This window comes from Schistocerca americana, chromosome 5 (assembly GCF_021461395.2).
Source record: "Schistocerca americana isolate TAMUIC-IGC-003095 chromosome 5, iqSchAmer2.1, whole genome shotgun sequence".
In the NCBI taxonomy this organism is placed as follows: Eukaryota; Metazoa; Arthropoda; class Insecta; order Orthoptera; family Acrididae; genus Schistocerca; species Schistocerca americana.
The window spans coordinates 482,128,576-482,153,719 of NC_060123.1; positions in this window are offsets into that span (position 1 = coordinate 482,128,576).

The following is a 25,144-nucleotide window of genomic DNA, read 5'->3' on the forward strand; positions in this document are numbered from 1 at the left end:
GGTAAGACACTCATCTGTTAGCTTTCTTGACCCTGCTCTCGTCGATGGTGTAAAATGCTTTTGTTGTAAATACACCAGGATCTATACCAACTCTCTTCAGCACTTCAATTCTGCTATTATTTCCGTTATTGCAACAGTTCCAAGATGGCGTCCAGTAAAAGCATCCTTTGTGCTAAGTGCGAGAAAAACGTTAAAAATAAGGAATTCAGTGTTTTGTGTGGACTGTGGTGTGGAAAATAGTTTCACACGGAATTTATCGAGCTCACCAACAGCAAAGATCGCATTCTAAAGTGCTCAAAAGGTCGCTTAAAATACATTTGTGACAACTGTGAAGTGAGGTTAGCTGGCGAAATCTCAGAAGACATTAATACAGCGAAACATGAACAAATCTTGTACTCTAAGCAGCAATTCAGTGTTGATCTAGTTGCATCAGTGAATAATCTTACGCAAATTGTGAGAAAACTAGCCAATGATAACAAACAAATAAAAGAAAAACTAGACACTGTGATTGCCACAAACTCTAAGTTACAAATATTGGTACCACAAAGTGAAGAAGCATCTCAATTATCGAGAAACACAGCAAGACAGTGTGCAGAGGATGTAGAAAACAACATGCCATGTATTATAGCCAGAAATAAAGAAGTAAACATCGCCAATCCGAGGCAAAGTTCAAATACTTGTCTGGAGTGTGTCAGAGAAGCAGCACCTACCACCATCACCAATCACAACAGCAGCAAAAAGCCTGCAAATTCATCATGTGGTAATTCTCCAACGAGAAATAACGTTGAAGACCCAAACATTGCTAGAGTGGCATCTAGTACAAATGTAAAGAATGAGTGTGTCAGTGAAACTCAACCCCACGTTAAAAATAAACCAAATACAGGCATAAACAATCTGATGGATGAAAACTCTTCAGAAGGCATCAATACAGACTGGCAAGAAGTGAAAAACAAGCGAGGAGGCAGAAGAAATTCGACTGTAGCGAAACGAGGAAATGAACTGGCCAAAACCACTGAAGACACAGGAAAAGAAAACAAAACATCTTACAAGACTGTGCTACAAAATGGAAAATCGGTTGAATAGTGTTTGAGGCCCACTATAAAAATGTTTGTGAATGCCAGTAGTAAAAACAGAAATAAAGCCATAATAGGTATTGGCGATGAAATAGGAATGCTGTACGGTGACAAAAAAGCCTGGTTCCACCTAAGTAAACTAAGAGGTGGCACCACAGCTGAAACTGTAACTAACTTCTTACAGAACACTTTCCCAAATTACAACAATTTCACAGTTGAAAAACTGGAAACAAAGGGAATAAATAATAGCTTCAAAATTGGTGTTGAATTCGACCTAAAAGATAAAATAATGGACCACAGTATATGGCCGAAGAACATTGTGATAAGACGTTTTTCATTCCGGAGCTACAAATCTTCAGGGAGCCCTGATACTTATGGCATGTCCTGTACTACGTTAAAAACTATAACCAGTGAAATAGCACAGCCATTAGCAGTAGTAATAAATAAAAGAATCCGTGCAGGGGAATTTCCAGACTTTCTGAAAGTAGCACACACAGTGCCTGTTTACAAAAAAGGCAGTCCACATGAAGTGCAAGCTACAGGCCCATATCTATGGAATCGATAATGAAAGAACAACTATTAAGTTTCTTTGGAGGAAATAGTCTCTTTTATGATGAGCAACTTTCGGAGGGCAGGTCAACAACACAACCAGTACTTGACTTAGTTACAAACATAAGTCAGGGTTTTGAAGACTGTCTATAGCACAAGTACTCTGTGGCCTTAATAAGGCATTTGACTGCACCCCACATAAGGCCCTGCTCAGAAAGCTAAAAACATATGATATAGGGGGATCTGTCCTACATATTCTTGAATCCTACCTGAGAAACAGACGACAGATTGTCTCTGTGCAAGAAGCTGATTCAGGTGAGAAGAAGCTACAGCATGGTGGGCCACAGGGATCAGTAATAGGTCCCCTAGTGTTCCTTATCTTCGTAAATGACATAGGTTCCAATGGGCCCACCTAGCAGTTTGCAATTGAAACAACCTTGTTCTCAAAAAGAGAGAATTTGAACATGCAGTCCAACAAACAGAAGTCTTGTTCAATGAAGCTAAGGCATGGTTTATCATGAACAAAATGAAAATTAATGAAGAAAAAACTCAGACGATGATATGTATCCTCAGCAATACTGGAGCACTGGGTAATGCAGCAGATGTTAAACTTCTGTGCTTTCTCATTGATACCAAATGAACCTGGCGACAGCACACCAAACATGTATGTTCCAAACTTTCATGGGTCATGTACCTCTTGAGGAAGCTAGAAAGTATAGTACCAGAACGATACCTTCTAACTGTGTACTATGCAATGTTCCACAGCCACATAAGTTATGGGCTGTTGTTGAGGGGCCATTCTGCAGGCTGCAAGAATGTGCTTTTACTGCAAAATAAAGCAATGAGGATCATTACTTCAAGCAAAAAAAAAAAAAAAAAAAAAAAAAAAAAAAAAAAAAAAAAAAAAGTTCAGACCACTGTAAACCAATTTTCAACAGGTTATGAGTTCTGACTGTTTACAGCCAGTATACTGCCTCTTCCACATAGAGAGAAACCATGATATTTACTGAAAGAGAAATGAATTTCACAAATACAGAACTTGCAACAAAGACAGTATCGACATGCCAAGGTGTCTATTAGCAAAGACACAAAACAGCTTCCCAATGGTGGCTCTAAAATTGTTTAATGCTCTACCTGATCACATTCAGTCTTTACCATAGGAGCAGTTTAAAACTACTGTTTTGTGTAAGCTAAAAGAGCAACCCTTCTACAATATTGAAGAATTCTTCTCTAGTAATAGCATAGTGTTTACCTGAGCTGCAGCTCAGTTCCATGACTCCAACAGTAACCATTATATTTAATTTCATTATATACTTGTATCTACCTTAGAGTTGTGATATTATTGTAATCTATTAAATTACTATCATAGTAGAGTTGTATTCATGTATTCTGATAATGTTGTATCTTGACGCTGTCTGCCCAGCTGTGGCTGATTAATGACATAGAATTGGTAATAAAGGTAATAAAACTGCATCATAGACACCTATTTTGAGTACTTCAAGTCCACAGAATGTCCTTTTTGAGCATCTAATCCAAATTAAATTATTGAGGCTTTCATTTGCATGTTGTGTCTTTGCATGAAGACACTTCCTCAATAAATCAGGGTTTGCAAGAAACCTGAATGTGTGTTTTTAATTGCATTCATAACAGGTTCTGGTAATAAGTGTTTATGTGAATACATCTCATTTCTGTTGTTGCAGTTACACCAATCGTCTTTCGGACACAGATTATGTATTGGTGTTTGGTCAGTGGATAGTTTGTGGAAATTAATTGCCCACACAGCACGCCTCTTTTTCCTGATAGGTCTCCCATAAAATAACTGAAGAGTATCAATTTCTTTCAGAGTAAGTCTGCCTTTTTCTCCTACTGGTTTACCATCTTCAAGTAATTCACATTGCTTCTCTTTCAGCAAGCGACAAAGTGTACCACTAAGCCTCTTTTGGATGTGGCCAACACATTTCAACTTTTTATTGTTGTACTGTATGGATTTTTATCTGTTACAGTTTGGAATGAAGAGGAGTCCCCATTACCAAGTTATTTAGTATATCTAACACCATACTGGTCCTCAGATCTGGAGAACATCCTCACAACTGCAGCAGCCTCCATGCCCCCACTTGAGCCACTATAGTTTTTAGAGCATGCTACTGCAGGCTTTTTTTGATACAGTTTGTCACTGTCTTCATTGTTGTACATTTTCCTTGTTGCGCACTGGTGGCAGTATTTATACATAATTTCTACATCTAAGGCTTTACCAGAGTCAATGCCGGTAACAGATGAAACTCCATACAGAGATGTGTGACCCCTTTTCATCCAGGTCCCACCTACAGACACACATAGGTCAGTAACATTAGTACTGTCATTTCACTGTCGTGCATACCTACCCCATGATCTATTTCTTTTTGGTTTATTTCCACCAATTCCTCCACTGTTCCTTCATAGAAACTTTGGCAGTATTGTGTATACCATCAGGCATATTCAGAAAACCACACAATAAATTACCTCCTTCCCTGCCCTGTCAAAAGCGTCTCAGATCATTTGCTAATCTAAAATTGGTTTCATAAGTGACAGTGTGTTTTTTTGGAGGAGGAAAATGAAAATTCATAGCCACACGAATTACAGAGTAATTTAAAATAATTCGATATTCCCACTCATGCATTCTGTATTTTTACAGCTAACACATGAGCATGAGAACTTTCTAGCCTGGCAGAGAAGCTCTAAATCAGTAAGTCTGAATCCAGTGGAATCCATGTCAACATCATTCACAAACTTGTACAATTCTTCTGTCCAAATTTTCGATGCTGAAACTTAGAGCTTAATATTTCGAGCTGCTTCCTATTTTTTTATTGGTAAAACGATTTCCATAAAACCTCCGTTTCCTAAACACAGTTTTCCCACCACCTGTTACGTATATAAATTTTGACTACCACGTAAACGTTTGCGAATTCAATCTTCCACCTACTAACATGTGTTAGTATTGTCAAAACGTAAATAAACCACATGCAAGAAAGATTTCATGTAAAGATATTGATGTCAACCAGAGATACAGATGCCAGCCATAGATATCGAAAGAAAATAGCCTTCACACTGGCAAAAATTCCGCTGAAGCAAGCAGTTTCCCAAATGCCGGAAAAAGTTTGAGTGGCAGCAAATGCAGAGTTAATGAGTTTACCAATTGAAAGGCATTTCTAAAGCTGCTATCACAATAAAATTCACACACAACATATATTAAACTGTGTAGACAAAGAAAATAATATTTTTCAAAAAAGTGATTTTTTGGACCAAAATACATTAAATCCCCCCTTAAAGCATCGTTGTCAAAACCATCCATTTATGTTACAGATTCATTGCGATTCTGATGCGTTCCAGGCGACACGAAGTCCATTTTTCCTAAGGTTCCTACAGCACTGACACTTTCGTTTACAGTTCTATTTACGGTTACCTGCCGACACCATATGCTTCTGCAGTCCTTTCTCGTGTCTTCAAATGTCAACAGTACGAGTCCCACTTTCAAATTCACGCTTGAAAAAGCAATAAACGTGGTAAATAAGCCCCTCGCCTGCTTGTGAAGTAATTCATGTTTATTGCCGTGACCTGACAGTTTTTTAATGACACTAAAGACAGTTGAATGAATAATCCAGTTGTCACGAAGTCCAGCAACAGTGCAGCATGCAGGAGACAGATTCTCGCCGTCTATCTGTAATTCGGCACTAGCCGCTTTGAAGGAGAATTAATCTTATTGGCTGCCAGTGGTAGAACAGTTGAACGGCTGAAAACTGGGTCGCCTTCCTACATGATTCGCACTTTAATTTGCGAGCAAAACTTATCTCCTTGCAGACACACAGATCCAAGGCTAATGTTTCGCTTCATAGAGTGAAGTAAATGACAAGAACTAGGTGCAGCACTAGTGGCCGTGATAAGAGACGATTTTCAACCACTCTCAATCGTAGAGGACACTGGTTTTCGACATTTTTTGCACTGTGGACCCAAAATATTCGATACCAATAAAAAAAATGCGCCACATAATTGAAGAAAATCACCCTAAAGACAAAGAGACTGTTGACCTTGGAAGTGAAAGACTCTACCTGTGTTTCTCTAACAACTGATATTTGGACCTCGCTAAGTTGTGAGGCATATTTGGCTGTGACTGGTAATTTTATTAACATTAATTGGTGCCTGAAGGCGTTAGCTCTTGAGACATTCCATTTCCCAGAAAAGCATACAGCGCTAAATATTATTGAGGCGTCAGGTAATGTAGTTTCGGAACAGAACATCAAAAACAAAGTTGTTAGTATCATAACTGAGAAAGCTTGCTCTCGTTCGCTCTTTCACAAGGTTGTGTGCGCCTTTATGTCTGATGGCAGTCCACAGACCGACAAAAGGAAAAGAAGCAAACATGTTACAGGAGAAGCTAGCGAAATAGCTGTACTAGTGGCAGTACACCACAACACACAGATAAGAGTCCAGCAATTAGACAGCGATTCCAGTATGTCTGTGGGATGGTAGTACTGTCACAATACTGTGTCGTCGTAAGTATCATCCATACCATGTGTCACTGCCTCAAGAACTTCATGTCGCCAATTTCCATTACTAGGTTGGGCTTTTTGATTGGGCGTGTCAAAATGCAAAAAAATGGTTCAAATGGCTCTGAGCACTATGGGACTCAACTGCTGAGGTCATTAGTCACCTAGAACTTAGAACTAGTTAAACCTAACTAACCTCAGGGCATCACAAACATCCATGCCCGAGGCAGGATTCGAACCTGCGACCGTAGCGGTCTTGCGGTTCCAGACTGCAGCGCCTTTAACCGCACGGCCACTTCGGCCGGTGTCAAAATGCAAATGCAAATGACCCCCACATGCTTAGCCGAGGTATTTTCCGATGCCCTACATTCACAAACCATGGCATCATTAACTGGCATACCATGCATTACTGAAGTGTAGACAGTCCCCACTGGTTACGGCAAGTTGACCATCAATGTCCTTGGTCGGTTAACATATGGTGTGGGATCATGGGGAACAAACTTATTGGTCCGTATTTTATCAAAAGCATGTTGGATGTATCCATACAGTGAACATTTTTGAAACAAAAACTATCAGTCCTACTGCAGGACGTTCAACAAGATATGTGTTTCAGCATGACGATTGTCCAGCGCATTAAACAATTGAAGCACGGGAGGTATAAGACCATGTTTACACTTGTCGGTGGATCGGCAGAGGTGGCCCTATTAATTGACCCGCTCGGTCGCTGGATTTGACGACGTCAGATTTGACGTCGCTGGATTTCTTTCTGTGGGGATATTTGAAAGGTAAGGTGTACCAGCAAGTGCCAACAGGCTGTGAATACATGGTCGACGGAATCAGAAACGCCAATGCTGAAATCCCATGGATATGCTTCTGTCCTATGTAGGCCGGCCGGTGTGGCTGTGCGGTTTTAGGCACTTCAGTCTGGATCTGCGTGACCGCTACGGTCGCAGGTTCGAATCCTGCCTCGGGCATGGATGTGTGTGATGTCCTTAGGTTAGTTAGGTTTAAGTAGTTCTAAGTTCTAGGGGACTGATGACCACAGATGTTAAGGCCCATAGTGCTCAGAGCCATTTGAACCATTTGTCCTATGTAAGGTCATTTGAAAAGCGGATCACTAAGTGTACTGAAATAGGTGGTACCATATTGAAACACTTACTCTAACTGGAAAAGTAGAGTAGAATTCGCCTCCAGCAACAGCCACAGTGGCGCTTCGAGTAGACCCCTGTCAGATGTGTTAGAGGAAGACAACGTTGCAAATTACTTTCCCAATTAGTAGTTATGAAATACTGGCTCATCCTACCGTTGCAGCATGGAGCTGGGGTCCCACATTCAAGGGCCATTGAGTAGCATGTCGTAAATTACGATTGTGTGCCCATTTCTGTGCCTTCGATTACCAGGATCATCTGTGTTGAAGTGAAGAAAAAACTTCAGACAAAACGTATGTACATTTTCCCATAGAATCACTATCTGCAACATAAAACGAAGATTCCCACTAAAGATTTCATTCAGGGGGTGGTATAGTGGGTCGTATGTGATATCATTGGATGTCCTCTCCGAGACAAACAAATTGGAAATATGACTTTTTTTATCCAATGTGTAGTTTTCAACATATTTCAATGTCTTCAGTTAAAATGGGCACCTTGCATATGCAACAGCACACACTATCAATTTAATTGTGAAGAATTTTCCCAGAAACCCATTACAATGTACTTCTTATCTGCAAGCCCATTGTTCAGAATAAAACCCTTTGAGTTGTTAGCTCTGTTTGTTTCAAATCTTATAGACATTGTCTTCTTCCTGTTGATCAATAAATTATTTTCTCTAAAGCACTGTTATGCCATTTGCATGTTCCCATCGGCTCTCTTTTACAAATCCTTCGATGAGTCACTACATACTAGTGAATTGTATCATCAGTTTACATAATCACTTTTTCATTTACTGCAAGGGGCACATAATGTATATACAAGATAAAGACCAGAGTTCCTATTACTGAACCCTGAGCTACTATATATTTTACCTGCAGAAAATCAGAGTAGACATTTTTCTCTGTGTTTCTGGCTTTATGTTTTATTTCGACCCACTTTTGGCTATTTTCAAAAGTTTTTATAATATCCACAGCCTTTCCTCTTATGTCATAACATTCCAGTTCCTCTGGAATAATTTTATGAAAGACACTACCAAAAGCCTTGGAAAAGTATAAGTACACAATAGATACTTTCCTGTGGTGATCCAGGTCCTAAAGAATGTGGGTTATGAAGTTTGCCATTGCAATCTTAGTGGATCTCCCCTATCTTAACCCATACTGTGCTTCATTTAAGATATTTTGTTTCTTTATGGAGTTTATAACTATCTTTAATCACTTTGTTTACTATTTTGGGCAGAACAGTTGTGATTGTTTTGGGTCTACATCTTCTTTGATCTCCTTTATCTCCTCCTTTAAATACTGGCACTACCTTGCTCCTTTTTAAATATTCTTTCTGAGTTCCGTACGTGAATATAATGGGAAAAAGCCCTAATAATTAGTACAGTGGGATGTACCCTCTGCCATGTATTTACAATGGTTTGCAGAGTATGGTTGTAGATTATCAGCACAGAGCATGGTTGGTTTTTCTAACTGAAAACCAAGTTCACTGAAAAAAATGCACAACTGAAAACTTCAGTAGCAGCATTTCACACTTCTTATTTAGCCTTCATTGTTGATCTGCTTACAATTTTCTATTGACGAGAACACCATGACACAGGCCCGGCTGTTAACAAACTCACATAGCCTTCTGTTAAACAATGAGTAGCACAGTTGCCAGCAAAATCAACATCAGAGTAGATGAGCAGTCTGGTAGTTTAGCTTTGTTGTGTCTTTGAGACCCTGTAGATACTTCATAATCCTCGTAACAGCATGCCAATGATCAGGCTCTGGTTTATACAGAAACCTACTCACCATGCTCACAGCATATATGGTGTCTGGCTGTGACATAGTTGCTGCACACATTAAATTGCCAGCTGCCTGTTGACAGAGTTTGTTATCTATCTCCCTTACTGCATGATAGTTTTCAGGAGACTGTCCACTGTGCAACATGGTTCCAGAATCAAACAGAATGGAATTCAGTTTCAAAAGATCCAATTTCTCAAGTAGACAACTGATGTACCCTTGTTGACTTATGTGGATTTTTTTGCAGAATGGCTTTGTTCAATTTCCAGTCCATGGAAGTATGTTCCATTGCTCACCTCTATTTCTATTGTCAATCCTAGTGTTGTCTAAATGTTTTCCAATATTCTTTGCAGACTTGCAGATAAGCGTGCCATCATCCACACAAAGTGCCAGGTCAATGTTATTTGTTAAAGCACAGGAATGCATTTATCTACATTCACTTGCTCAAATTCAAATATTGTCAGAAACTGCACAAATTTTTGTTTCAGTAGCATAGTGATTGTTTGAATCCACATAGACTATTCTTCAATTTCCATACATTAATTGAGTCCTCTACAACAAACACTTTTGAGTGCTAATTGTAAACTTCTGCTTTCAAATCCTCATGGAGGAATGCTGTCTTAACATCAATCTGCCCACTTTCCATATCTTGTGAAGCTGATATGTCTAATAAAACTCTTAGTTGTATTGGACCACAGGGAAGAATGTGTCTTCATAATTGATGACTTCTCATTGTGAATATCCTTTTGTCCATATTCTAGCTTTAAGGCAGTCAGTTTTTCCCCTCAGGTTTCTGCTACACATGACAGGCCCACCTACATCCAACTGCCTTGTCATTGTGTGGCAATGGTACCAGATACCCAGTTTTGTTCTTCTTCAAAGAGCCATTTCATCTTGCATTGCTTGCTTCCAGTTTGCTGACTCTTGTGACACCATTGCTTTTTCAAAAGTTTGAGATTCAAAGATAATGGCAAAGTAGGCTAGATCTTGACCCTAAAAACAAGCAGGTGCTCACCGATTAAATTGCTCTCTCAAATTCATCCTTTCATTTTCTTTGATTTGTTCACTATTATCATCCTCTTTGGATTCCTCTTGACTATCATCTGCAGCATGGGAATCCGAGATAAAATTAAGCCTATCTCTGTTTCATTTTTAAGTGACAGGTTTCTTCTTCATGGAAAGGGACACTGCAGGAGAGAGTAATTTTCTTTGACTCAGGGTTATAGAAGCATGACTCAGGATTATAGAAGCAGCAATGGGCACTATATCCATCATTGACAACCGTGGTCAATTCCTTAAATTTACTATCCCAATTTGATCTGAACTGATCAGGAACATGTACATAAGCTTCTGACCCAAACTTACTGATGTGTCTTGAAGATGGAGATTTTCCAAAACATTTTTCATAGAGCACAACATTGTTTGCTTTACATGACTATTAATTTAAAATATATGAGTATGGTTTGATAAATCTGGTAAATAACTGTGAAAGACTGGAACTTTTTTGTTGCACCTTCATGCCTGGTAATCCTGATTATTGCAAGCATCATATAAAGACTTTCAACAATGTACATTGTACAGTTCACATTTGATCACTGTCTGAACTGGTCAGTGTGTTGACTGCAATTGAAAATGGAGAAAACCAAGTTTCATGCTGTTATCAAACATTTTCATTTGAAGTATGAGAGTGTCACACAAACCAAAACAGAATTGGATAAAGTTCACGCAAACACTGCACAATCATTGAAGACCATTAACCATTGGATTAATGAATTTAAATGCTCCAGGCATCCAACTGAGTTCACCAAGAGGGAAACCATTCACTAAACCCATGATATGGTAATGTGAGACTGCCAAATAAAAATTCCTGAGATTGCTTAGACCATAGGCACCTCAACTGAATGCGTGCTTAATATCTTGTGTGGAGAATTGGGTATGAAGAAACTGTGTGCGAGGTGGCTGGCACGACTGGCCAAAAGTGTATCCAGTGCAACGTTTCAATACAATGTCTGGCAATCTTTAATCACAATGATCCATCATTACTCACCAGAGTCAGCACACAGCAGTCAAAACAATGGAAGAAGGCTTATGAAAGTGCACTGAATAAGGCAAAGAGTGCTGAAGATTAGATGGGTAGATCACATAACTAATGAGGAGGTATTGAATAGAATTGGGGAGAAGAGGAACTTGTGGCAGAACTTGACAAGAAGAAGAGACCGGTTGGTAGGACATGTTCTGAGGCATCGAGGGATCACCAATTTAGTATTGGAGGGCAGCGTGGAGGGTAAAAATCGTAGAGGGAGGCCAAGAGATGAATACACTAAGCAGGTTCAGAAGGATGTAGGCTGCAGTAGGTACTGGGAGACGAAGAAGCTTGCACAGGATAGAGTAGCATTGAGAGCTGCATCAAACCAGTCTCAGGACTGAAGACCACAACAACAACAAGGTGATGGCAACTGTTTTTTGGAACTTCGAAGGAATAATTCTCATAGATTACACGGAAAAAGCCAGAACTGAACTGAACCAAAAAAAAAGCTCTTTCACCCTGATACTGTACCATCCCAAACATCAGCAACAACAGTGATGAAATTACGTGACTGGGCTTTCACCAGTCTTAGTCCCAAATGAATTCTTCCTGTTCACTAATTTGAAACTTGCAGTCAATGAGTATTTTGCAGAGTTTGACAGAATCTACACTCCTGGAAATGGAAAAAAGAACACATTGACACCGGTGTGTCAGACCCACCATATTTGCTCCGGACACTGCGAGAGGACTGTACAAGCAATGATCACACGCACGGCACAGCGGACACACCAGGAACCGCGGTGTTGGCCGTCGAATGGCGCTAGCTGCGCAGCATTTGTGCACCGCCGCCGTCAGTGTCAGCCAGTTTGCCGTGGCATACGGAGCTCCATCGCAGTCTTTAACACTGGTAGCATGCCGCGACAGCGTGGACGTGAACCATATGTGCAGTTGACGGACTTTGAGCGAGGGCGTATAGTGGGCATGCGGGAGGCCGGTTGGACGTACTGCCGAATTGCTCAACACGTGGGGCGTGAGGTCTCCACAGTACATCGATGTTGTCGCCAGTGGTCGGCAGAAGGTGCACGTGCCCGTCGACCTGGGACCGGACCGCAGCGACGCACGGATGCACGCCAAGACCGTAGGATCCTACGCAGTGCCGTAGGGGACCGCACCGCCACTTCCCAGCAAATTAGGGACACTGTTGCTCCTGGGGTATCAGCGAGGACCATTTGCAACCGTCTCCATGAAGCTGGGCTACGGTCCCGCACACCGTTAGGCCGTCTTCCGCTCACGCCCCAACATCGTGCAGCCCGCCTCCAGTGGTGTCGCGACAGGTGTGAATGGAGGGACGAATGGAGACGTGTCGTCTTCAGCGATCAGAGTCGCTTCTGCCTTGGTGCCAATGATGGTCGTATGCGTGTTTGGTGCCGTGCAGGTGAGCGCCACAATCAGGACTGCATACGACCGAGGCACACAGGGCCAACACCCGGCATCATGGTGTGGGGAGCGATCTCCTACACTGGCCGTACACCACTGGTGATCGTCGAGGGGACACTGAATAGTGCACGGTACATCCAAACCGTCATCGAACCCATCGTTCTACCATTCCTAGACCGGCAAGGGAACTTGCTGTTCCAACAGGACAATGCACGTCCGCATGTATCCCGTGCCACCCAACGTGCTCTAGAAGGTGTAAGTCAACTACCCTGGCCAGCAAGATCTCCGGATCTGTCCCCCATTGAGCATGTTTGGGACTGGATGAAGCGTCGTCTCACGCAGTCTGCATGTCCAGCACGAACGCTGGTCCAACTGAGGCGCCAGGTGGAAATGGCATGGCAAGCCGTTCCACAGGACTACATCCAGCATCTCTACGATCGTCTCCATGGGAGAATAGCAGCCTGCATTGCTGCGAAAGGTGGATATACACTGTACTAGTGCCGACATTGTGCATGCTCTGTTGCCTGTGTCTATGTGCCTGTGGTTCTGTCAGTGTGATCATGTGATGTATCTGACCCCAGGAATGTGTCAATAAAGTTTCCCCTTCCTGGGCCAATGAATTCACGGTGTTCTTATTTCAATTTCCAGGAGTGTATTTTTCCAACGTGACGAAAAAGCTGGAGGATCACAGAGGAGACTATGAGGAGAAGTAAGATGAGTTGTTTATGAAACAAATATTTTTCCTTGCTTCTTTACCAGACTTCTCAAACCACCCTTGTATGTATAAACAAGTTACACTCCTACCTGTTCATCACTTCACTTGCTGCCAAGATCCTGCATCAAGAGGTTCAGTTCTGAGAAGAACAATTAACACCATATCTGGAGAAGCATTCCTAAAAATATTATGCTTCATGTGTTTAAGGACTTAAAGATGGATTGACAGTTTCAGTGGTTGTGGTGATCATTTGATACTGCACACTACTGGAAGCAGCAGGATGTAATGCAAAATATGTTTATTGACATTGAATATATAAAGTCTGTTGAATTGGTATCAGTTAAATTTTACCCAAGATTGTGCACAGATTCATAAATTACCTTCAAAATTTTCTCAACTATTCTTACCAATCAGTTTCTCCAATTATCCAAGCAATTATTAATCCATTTCCTTCACCATTTACCTATTCAATGGTGACCGTTTAAAGGACGACATCGAGCAAAATATGAACAGACCTTTCAATTGTTGTGATAACAATTTCTGAGACACATGATTCATAATATTGTTACAAACAACTGATGAAACTTTCACTGTATTTGTTGCATGTCAACAAGATTGGGAATGATAAAACTATTGAAGGAGCAAATTAAAATTAAATTCTGCCTACAAATGACATGAGTCGGAAATGCAAATTTCAGGAAGCTGGTACGCCATGTGCTCATATGGCCGCACTTGGCACTGTCTCTCTGGCAGCAGTAATCTCTTTTCCTTCCAATTAATATCCTGTACGGAAAGTGCATTTCCACAGAAAGGGCAAAAATTTATACAAAATCATCATTAAAGTTCAAAATGAGTGTTTTAAATTCCATGAGTGTACCAGATAATAATCAGGTTCATTAGTGAATACATGGCTAAACCTACATTAGTTGAAAAGTACTCATACAGACAAAATTTCATTTTTGAAAAATTTTATTCATAATGTTTTTAAAAACTATTCACAATGGAGTCAATGGAAATGGCCATTGTTGAAAACTCATTACAAAAATCTATATGCCAAGATGTTTGAAATCCGAGTTTGGCAACAGTTGAAAGTAGCATGCCAACTCATGAACTGGCTGATGGAAACCAAAACAATGAGGCTGGTGTCCAACTATCAATAAATGATGACACTGGTTATATAACTAATCATGATGTCACTTTTATCACGCTCTATGAGACAATTTTTCAGTTCTCACTGGGAAACATTTTTTCAAATAGTGAAACAAGGGTGTGACAGCGAAAATTCCTTTGGTTAATTGCTCACAACATCGCGAATGCAGAAACAGGAAACTAGTGAGACAAACAATTTGACACAACTCATGGAACAAATACACAATAGTTTACAAAACGACAGGAATTTCAGGAAAGTGTAGCACAACAACTTAAGGGTATTGACACAGCAGTTCACAAAACAGCAGGAAAATATAGGACAACAGTTTAAACAGCAAAATAAGGCATTTAACGATTTCCAGAATAGTAATAGTCAACAGTTCAGTGAGGTGAGCAAAACTATACGCACTGAATTATCTGACGAACTTTCCAGGAAGTAGACAGAGCTGGGTAAACAACTAAAACAAGAAATAATTACTGACACATCTAGCAATATAAATATGTTATCGGAAAGAGTATCATTCATAGACGATAAAGAAGAACAACTTGCAGGTGAGTTACAAAACATTAGTGGAGCAGATTCTCAAATTCAGGAGACACAATCCCAAGTGGACGCGTCAGTAAAAAATGTGATGGATGTAGTCAGCAAGCTGCAAGATATGTGCAAAAACTTACCTACAGAAGTACAAAATTTAAGTCTAAGAGTAGACCAATTAAGTTTTGAGTCAAAATTTGCCAAAAGACAGAGACATAGGATGCGTGCAGATGTAAAGGAAATAACAGAAAATGCTGAAGCCAGGACGCTGGATAAGGGCAACACCCTTGCTGAAAAGGTAGTGTCAGAGTGCAAGATTTATGTAGATACAGTAGAAGCAGCTCTAAAAGAGAAAGAAAGTAAATTTTTAGCTAAAATAGATTCAGGTATAAAGGAAGCAGAGGAAGGTTATGAGGCAGTATTGCTAAAACTACTGACATTCCAAAACAACATTTGACAGAAAACAAACCCACGCTTTTAGAGAAATTAGATACTTTTACTGGTTACCCACAATACGTCGCTAGCCCATCGAAGGAAAATAGCGTAGGCAACAACACTTGCCGGCAGTTGTACCTGTCGAGCAAGCGCAGTGGCCATGTGCTACGTCACAAACAATCATAAACATGCCTGTCACTGACAGCGTGGTGTGTTTGTCAACATTACTTGTAGGTGAAGGATTACTTAGGCTTTGACAATTTCCGGTATTTACCTCTGAAGGGAAAAAAACAAACTCTATTGTCTTTATCAGAACATTTCGAAACTTTTTATCTTGTACCTGGACTGAAGCCCAGAAAATTAGATTTGTTGTTGACTATCTCAAATTCAGGAGACACAATCCCAAGTGGACGCGTCAGTAAAAAATGTGATGGATGTAGTCAGCAAGCTGCAAGATATGTGCAAAAACTTACCTACAGAAGTACAAAATTTAAGTCTAAGAGTAGACCAATTAAGTTTTGAGTCAAATGGGCTAAGGACATGGCAGAATGTTGTCACTACTATGAGCAGTTTCTGGATAAATATTGGCCTAAGGCTATACAAGAGAGGCTCAGACATGAAGCATTCAACCCAGCTCCATTAAATAGCAAACATGGAAGCTTAAGGGGCTATTTTGAAAACTATTTGAATAAAATCAGATACTGGATGGACCTGGTATCTCAAGTAGACGTGCTGAAAATTTTAAAGATCCGTCTACTCGCCCACATTATTGGAAAAACTTATTATCATTCCGGAACATGACACTGAATACTTTCTATCTGTACTGGACTCAATAGATTTGATAAACGAAGAGAGACCAGTACAACCCAAGCTTGTTAATATGCAGATAGTGCCACAGGGATTTATGGACCAACAAGGGAACAAAGGATTTGTAGTACAACACAGATGGCAACCTTACTCCATGCAGACCTATGGTAACAGTAACGGTAATCACAACAGTAATGGCAAAAGCCGTAAATTCAAGGGCAGATATAAAATAAATAGGCAACAATGTAACAAAAACAACTACAATGGGCAAATAGTGTATGACCAATCTGTACAATGTGTACAGACACAAGCTACCGGCAATAATCAGCCATTCACTTGACAAACACAAAAAAAAATACCAGACAGCCAAATAATCCACAGACAGCTGAATTCAACCAGCAAAGAATGCACATATGCCAAATAACATGCAAAGGCAAAGAGAATTTGAGTTGAGAGCCTCACAGCATACTAACTGGCGTAATCAAACACCAACAGTCCATGTAGTAGAAGCTACACCTCACCCAGAGACTGACACCACTGCGATGCTGGAAAACTTGAATCACTCATAGTAGGCCCCCATTCTGTGACCTGGGAGGAGAGTGGGGGCACGAGCTTGATCAACACTTGCTTCATCAGATAGTGATGTGAAAGATGGTCTGTATCAAAGTAATGAGGATACACAGGAAGACTTGTCAGAGGGCAAGGTACAAGCTACTATTAAAGCCAAAATATTTGACCTTGAAGTACCCATTGTGCTTGACACAGATCTTTGACTAATTTGATGTCACAGGGAGTGTTTCAAGAACAGAAGAAATGTGGATGTATGCCCACACTGCTAGAGCAAAATTGCAAGGTACAAACTACAACTGGTCAGAAATTGAAAGGAGTCAAAATACAAGCTTTGATTCTCATTCAATTATGACAGTTTTCTGTATGATGCAATTTTTTTTATAGTAGAGAAATTAATCATTGATCGTTTAATTGGTATGGATACATTTAGGACACACCAAGTACAAATGGATATAGGCGAGCGCAAATGTCACTTCACAGTAAATAACCAAGTATTTGCAATAGACCTAATCTGGAAAAGTACTGATAGATGTAAAACTGAAGTTACTCATGACTTTGAGGTTCAGTTGGTAAATCTCATAGTCATGTTTATCAGCACATACAACAACGAACTGTTGGCACCAGAAGAGGTAAACATTGACACAATAAAAATGGAGGTAAGTGAAACAAAGTGCTTTTCTCAAGAACAGCAAGCGGAACATAGAGAACTGGTACTTGCTGATATACATGTATTTGAACAAAGACCAGGTATCATTAAGGATTTTGTGAACAAAATGGAAGTATATTCTCATGAAACTTTTTGTTCTACTTCATACCCTATACCATGGACAAAGAGGGAAGCAGTAAGAAAAAGTTTAACAGGATGATTGGATGGGGCATAATACAACCATCATTTTCCACTTATTGCAGTCCTACTTTGGCCATGAGTAAGCCAGATGGCAAGGTGCACTTAGTCCTTAATGCACGTAGCATTAATAAGATCACTGTACCAGTATGAACATGTCCAGACAATTTAAAGGAATAGCTTATGAAATTCCATGATGCTATATTTCTTACTATAATTGGTCTCTGGTCCTCCTATTGGCAAATAAAACTATATGAAGAATGTAGAAAGTCAGAAGTATACTGCCTTCGCATGTGGGAGCAGGAGCTTTGAATTTCAAATAGTACTGTTTGGATTGAATGTAAGTGCAGATGTATTTATCTCTGCTCTGGACAAAGTGCTAGGACCTGAACTTTTGAGTAAGGTAACATGTATGCGGACGGCCTTTTAGTCACCATTCCTACTATGGTAGAACACTTAAGATTAATTGAACAAGTATTGAACTGCTTTTCCAAACATGGAGTAACAGCAAATCTCAAAAAAATCTAATTTTGGTCAAGAAAAGGTAAGACTTTTAGGACACATAATCTGTTCGGCATGCATATTGCCAGATCTTAAAAAACTTGATGCCATTAGGAACTTCCCTGTTCCTCAAAACAAGAGGCAATTGAAAGCATACTCATTTTTCAGGAAATTCATCCGTAACCAACTTATGAACAGTGATGCTTTACTCAATCCTCTCCGGAAAAACAGACCTTGGTTATGGGACAAGCAATGTCAAAGCAGTTTTGAGAACATCTAGAAAGCATTATTAAAGCCTAATGTTTTATCTCAACCAGACATGAAGTAGGATTTTTGCTTATGCACCAACCTGTCTTCTCAAGGTTTGGGTGCATGCCTTTTGCAAATGGTAGAAGAAGAGGAAAAACTCACCCCTAAAGTAATTAGCTTCACCAGCTGCACCTTATCTGAAGCTGAACGTTCATATTCAGTTATGGGGTTGGGGGGTTTGGCTGTAATTTGGCTCTTTAAAAAGTTTGAATATTTCCTTTGGGGTAACCACACAAAAGTATACTGTGATCATCAGTCCTCATCATTTTTGTTAACTTATAAATTGCTACACCAATGGATAGCTAGGTGGTGTATGTATCTTCAAGAATTCGATTTTGAAATAGCGTACATAAAAGGAAACCAGAACATAATAGCTGATGCTCTTTCTTGATTACCACAATGCTTAGAGGAATTTAACAATCTTTTAGAGCAGGGTGGTGAAATAAGAGCTATGTTGATGGAAGACAAAACACTCTGACCATACTATGTCCACATATGTAAAGACATGGAGCAATTACAGCAGGAAGACACATGCTGGGGTAAGGCAAGAGTGAAACTTATGTGAAATGATAATGAAAACTTAAAAAGGTTTTTTACTATTTGCAAAGGTGTTCTGTTCCATAGGAACCATCCCAAACAAGAACAATGGTGCATGTGTTTGCTGCATAAGTGGCAAACTGAATAAGAGGTCACACCATGCCTCTAATACACTTTATCTTTCAGACTTATAAGGTTAAAGAAGAGATGCACAAATGACATGAATTACATTTTATCAAAACACAACTGCATGCAACTGCTGCAACTGTCGCATTGAGCCACTGTACACTTATCTATGAATATTTAGTATTACAATAGTATTAAGTTTTTTCTTACAGGGAAAGACGCATTGACACACCCCAAAGTGAAGAAAGACAAATGCTTGCAGAGTGTTAGGTAGCATGTAAACATAAGAAAGGACCACACCGCAAGTAAATAAAGTTGTAAGTTTATGATAGGTATGAATATGATAGTGTGAAAGTATGTGAAGAAGAAAACAGTTGCAGTACATCGCATATCATGATGCTGCACTAAGGGTGAGTATTACCAAATAATCAAGAGGTCAAAACCTAACTACTGTGAGTGTCGACTACTCGTGAATGCATCAACCCCTGAATTACACTGAAATTTTTATGCACACTTGTTACTTATGAAAACATTGTTTTATGCTCATTATTCGTAACATATCATATTGGTGATACAACTCTGTATACCTCAACACATGAAATGGTAACCCTTTACATAATAAACATTAAAAGTAAATATTGAGCTTGCCTTTAAGCACTGAATACGTATTTGATTTGATTGGTATCATCAGATTTGAGTTGCGCTTAGAAACAACAAACTATTTTGTTTCTAATATTGTACGAATGTTATATGAAGTATGTATAACCAAACAAGAGTAAAATGTGTACTCATAAAATTGGAATTGAATAATGTAAAGAAAATGAAATCTGATAAAATGTACTAAAATGAAATGACAAGTAATGATCCTATATATAAAAAGGGGAGAGAATATGAGACAGACTTTAATGTATATGAATGACAATGATGGCATGTCAGCAAATGAATAGGATAAGTGTATTTTGTAATTGTATTTGAATTTTATTATTTTATGTGTACAGTATGCGAAAAGGCCACTACAGAAACTTTATGTAATGCAGCTGAATGAAATTTTCTCAGAAACAAAGAGCAAAAACATGTGAAACATGGCTGCAAAGTGTTAAGTGCACATGTGTTAAAACAATATGAGTGTGTGTGCATGATAAACTAAAAATGCCAATATTTCATATAACCTGAATTTTCTGTGCTCGACAATGTCACAAAAGCAGCAAGGAACTTAACTTGTCGACAGATGTTGGATGTACGGCTGGTCTCCCCACTGAATAAGAGAGAGCGACGAGGTAAAATAAATTTCTCAGGCCACTAATATGGAAACCAGTTATCACCACACCGAAGATTTCACAAATGATCACACCGCTGAACACGAGCTTCACAAATTTGAGCACTGAAAGCCGCTGTAAATGCATGATATGGACGCTCTGGCCTTGTACTGGACATGTGAGCACGAACTATGGTGATAATGGATGTTGGGCTGTGCGCACATACTTCGCAAGCTAAACACTGTGCAAATGCTGACTGACAATACTGGGACTATGTGGTTACAGCATGAACTTTATTAGGAGAGAAAACTTATATATGCATGTGTTAGAAGTAGCTGACATGCCTATATAAGTTGATAACCATTCAGGATGCCCATACTGGCCAGGGTTATCAAACCTCAAAACAGGAAATAAGCTTAGTCACTGTGCACCTCTGTATAACGTCAGTGCACAGTGGGAGGCAATTGTGTTGAATCATATTATTTTTCTTTCTTTTCTTATATATAAGCTATATGTAAACTGTTTGAGCAATAAACCAAAGACACTGCCAAAAATAAATTAATGGATTTGTTTTGTGGCAAGGATAATGTTTTGATACTTTGTTAAAAATCTGTATGAAACGAAGTAAGAAATATGCTCCTCAGTTTATTAATTCATGTATCTTCAACCATTTATTTCAGGAAGTGGTAGCATGCAGATGCATGCTTGGATCCATCGTACCAGCATTGTTAAAATTGTGTACTTTAACCTTTCATTAGAAGTATTATAAAAAGTTATTAGAAAAGAAACGTTTATTCACATGGGTATAAGTTCAGCTCCTATCTGTTAATCACTTCACTCGCTGCTGAGATCCTGCATCAAGAGGTTCAGTTCAGACAACAACAATTAACACCATATCTGGAGGAGAATTCCTGCACTGACATTGTCATGCTCACGACTAAACACCATGGAATTAATGTGAAGGTAATGACTCAGACTTGATAGGCACCTATTGAATTTGGTTTACTAATACTAAAAATATTGTGCTTCGTGTGTTTAAGAACTTAAAGACAGATTGACAATTTCAATGGTTGCAGTGATTATTTGGTACCCCACAATGCTGGTAGCAACAGTACGATACGCAAATTATGTTTGTTGATGTTGAATGTAATGATATATAAGGTCTGTTGAATTGCTATCAGTTAAAGTTCACCCAAGATTGTGCACAGATTCATAAATTACCTTCAAAATTTTCTCAACTATTCTTTCCAATCAATTTTTCCAATTATCCAAGCAAATATCAATCCATTTTCATTTACCCATTACTGTCTAACATCAGATACTTCAAATAATAATAGTTTTATTCATGAACACTGGTGTCTGCAGTTATTGTAGAAACCTTTTGCTACTAACAGATTAATTTTGTTTGATGATCTTATATTTTTCAGGTAGATGTATCAGAATGCTGTTTGCACATTGCTTGAAGACAGAATGATTGATAGGTTACCACTTCATGCGGTTTAAGTATTTTATTCTATGCAAGTCGAACCTGCAGATCTATTTTTAACAAAGTCCAAAATAACATTTATTACTACTTTTTACATGAAAGTCAGTATAACATTTTCATCATCAATGACCCTTCAAACAATGATGATGTTCAACAGTCACCAGGGTCAGATACATCAAAAGGTCATGATGTGTGATGGCTTAAGAACTTAAATGATGGTGATTCAGTATGGTAGAAAGTTTGAATTTATCTCAATGTGTGTAATGCCATCACATTTGGAGGTGTCTTTCCATTAGGCAAATCATTATTCATGCAGTGCATATTTTTATCAAAATTTAAATATTTCTGTCACTTTTATCTGTCAGAAAGGAAAGATACATTACAATGGGTGATGGGGACTGCATGGTTTTTGTGAACATATTGAAGTTTATGTATGTATTATATATTACAAACAATCTCTTTGTTGCACATAATACACCAACACAATGCCTGATAAGAGGAAAAGTATATAAATATATAAGTCCAAGAAGAAGACAGAATTAAGAAAGAGTTACTCACTTGTATTTATTTGCAAATAAGAAAATTATATAACATTACAAAAATATTATTGTCATTGGAACGAACTACAAAAACACCAGGTAAGGAGATCATTGCTTTATCTCTTTCTATCAGATGTCACAAATCTTGGGGTTTGCAGTGGGCATATCATATCCTATCATAAATTTTTCAATTTTCAGAATTTTAACTTTAATAATTGTTGGAATCTCGGGGGTCATGACATTAAGACGGCCGCTATTGCATTCGATGTAATTAAGATGTTGGTGTGATCTTGTCTTGTCTTGTAATATTGTGTGCATGTTCTTCAAATTTCAAGAAGAATTTCACTATTGCTAACTGCATTACTGAAACACATGCAACAACAGCTGAAGTAAATAAGATTATTTTTCAAAATTAATAGCTGTGTTATGATGAAAATTGGCAAGATAAGAAATATGGACCACATAGAAGAAATACAGAGCCAAGAAAATATTGAAAATGATAACTGATGGAGCCAAATGTCGACATTATGGAGGCAGCTGTCATCAAACTGATCATTGAACTAGCAACCGATAACATGTAGTGTCCCCCAAGGCTTCATTTTAGGGTTCTTACTTTCTCTTCTGTATACCAATGACCTTTATCAGTAACATTACCAGAGGCCAAGTTTGTTTCGTTTGCAGATGCTACAAACATTGCAATAAATAGTAAATCAAGTATAGCCATAGAAAGGTCAGATAATGGAATTTTTATGGACATTAATAATGGGTTCCTAGCAAATTCTCTGTCACTAAGCCTAAAAAACATACTATACGAAGTTCGGAACTTGTACAAGGTTTCTTGCAAGTAGAAGCCTAAAATATGATGACAAGCAGATAGAAGAAGTTGACTGTGTTAGATTCTTGGGATTACAGCTTTATACCAAATATAACTGGTAGGAGCATACCACAGAACTGCTGAAGCACCTAAAGAAATTTCTATTTGCTGTGCAAATGTTGTCAGATGTAGGTGATACAAAAATAAAAAAAGCTAGTGTAGTATGCTTCCTCTCATTCCATAATGTCATATGGGGTAATTTTCTGGGGTAATTCAACAAGCCAAGCTAAAGTTTTCTGACCCCAATAACGTGCAAGATCAGTTATTTATGGTGTGAACTCGAGAACATCCTGCAGAGGTTTGTGGCATCGATCCACGGATCAATAGGCCAGAACATCATATGTGTATTATGTCTTCGAGTTGTTTTTAGTTTTGTATACTTCCGGGACCTCAGTGCCCGCCTAGTCTTCGACCTGTATGTTTGTCGTGTAATAAAAGTATTGACGATTAGAAGAGAGAACTGTGGTCATTAACTTACCACCTTGATATCTCCTTCAGTTGTGACCCCGGCATGATTTGAACACGCAACCTTTTGGTCTGGAGTCAGTTTTCATAATGTGCCACAACAGGACACCTTTTTGAATGTGCAAGCTCCACATGTGTATCACTCTGCGCCGGTTGCACACTATGTGAATGACATTTGCCAGCCTGTTACTCTGAGTGTTCATCAGTGCAGTAGTTTGAGCGTGTCAAGTTCCACCAAGCTCATCAGTCATTCTGTGATGGACAATTTTGTTGCAGATGTAGAGGACCAATTGCATAATAACCTATCGAGCAACCGCCGTGACCACTGTGACCTTCCACCACAACAACCGGTCCCGCTTCGCTCCATGCCGGACTTCCTGCTAACGAATTTCGCTTCCCCTCCAGCTACTATGAACACAGCCAGCATGTCTGCTTCCTCTATACCGCCCTCACGACGCAGAGTTAACTTTGACTTGCCTACTCTTGCGTCCGCGAGCGGCTGCCCGCATTCTTCGACCACCAGTTTGTCAAATCTACCGAAACTTCTGGCATTCAAACCTGCACACCCGGAATTCTGGTTCAACCTGGTTGAGCAAACTTTAAGTGTCTGTGCAGTGGATGACAATGACCGTTTCACATGCCTCATGAACTACCTCCATGATCGTGTTGACTTAATTTATGACCTGGTTAAGTCACCTCCTCCGAATGAGAAGTACGCTACAGCTAAACAAGCAATACTGGAATGTGTCTCCAAGACAAGAAGAGAAAACATTCGACAGCTCGTCTATGAAGAATGCCTCGGCAACAGATCTCCATCCCAGCTGTGGCGATGCCTTCGACTTCTCGTTGGTGAATGTGACATGCCAGACGCCACGCTCACCAAGATCTGGATGGAAAAGCTGCCTCTGTCTGTCCAAGCGGCCATCTCCGCCTACGAAGATAGACCAAATAGTGAATGCTTGCGCGCCGCCGACCGAGCTTACTCCGCTCTACTAGGTGAACGCCGTACCCAGCAGTCCGGCAGCTACGCCAGTTTCCAACCACAACTAGGGCCCCAGCGTGGACGCCCCACTAAATCTAACTCTGTGAATCTCGCTGCACTACCGGCACGTTCACGTCTGCACAGCACATCTGACTCCACAGAAGATTCTGGGCCGCCGCCGTCTGACCACTCGCAGGAGCAGATGTCCACCCATAAATACTGTTTCTTCCATGCAAAATTCGGGGAACAAGCACGCAATTGTAAACCGTCCTGCTCCTACCCAAACTTCAACTGCAGGTGGGCAGCGGCACCACCTCCTGCAACGTAAACAACAGGCACCGTCCCACACTCCATTCTGTGTCCAACACTACTGCTTCGAATGGACAAGTCTACGTCTGCGACTTGAACTCTGGTACAAACTTTCTCATCGACACGGGCGCAGATGTTTCCCTACTTCCATCTCGTCTTGCTACTGAAAAG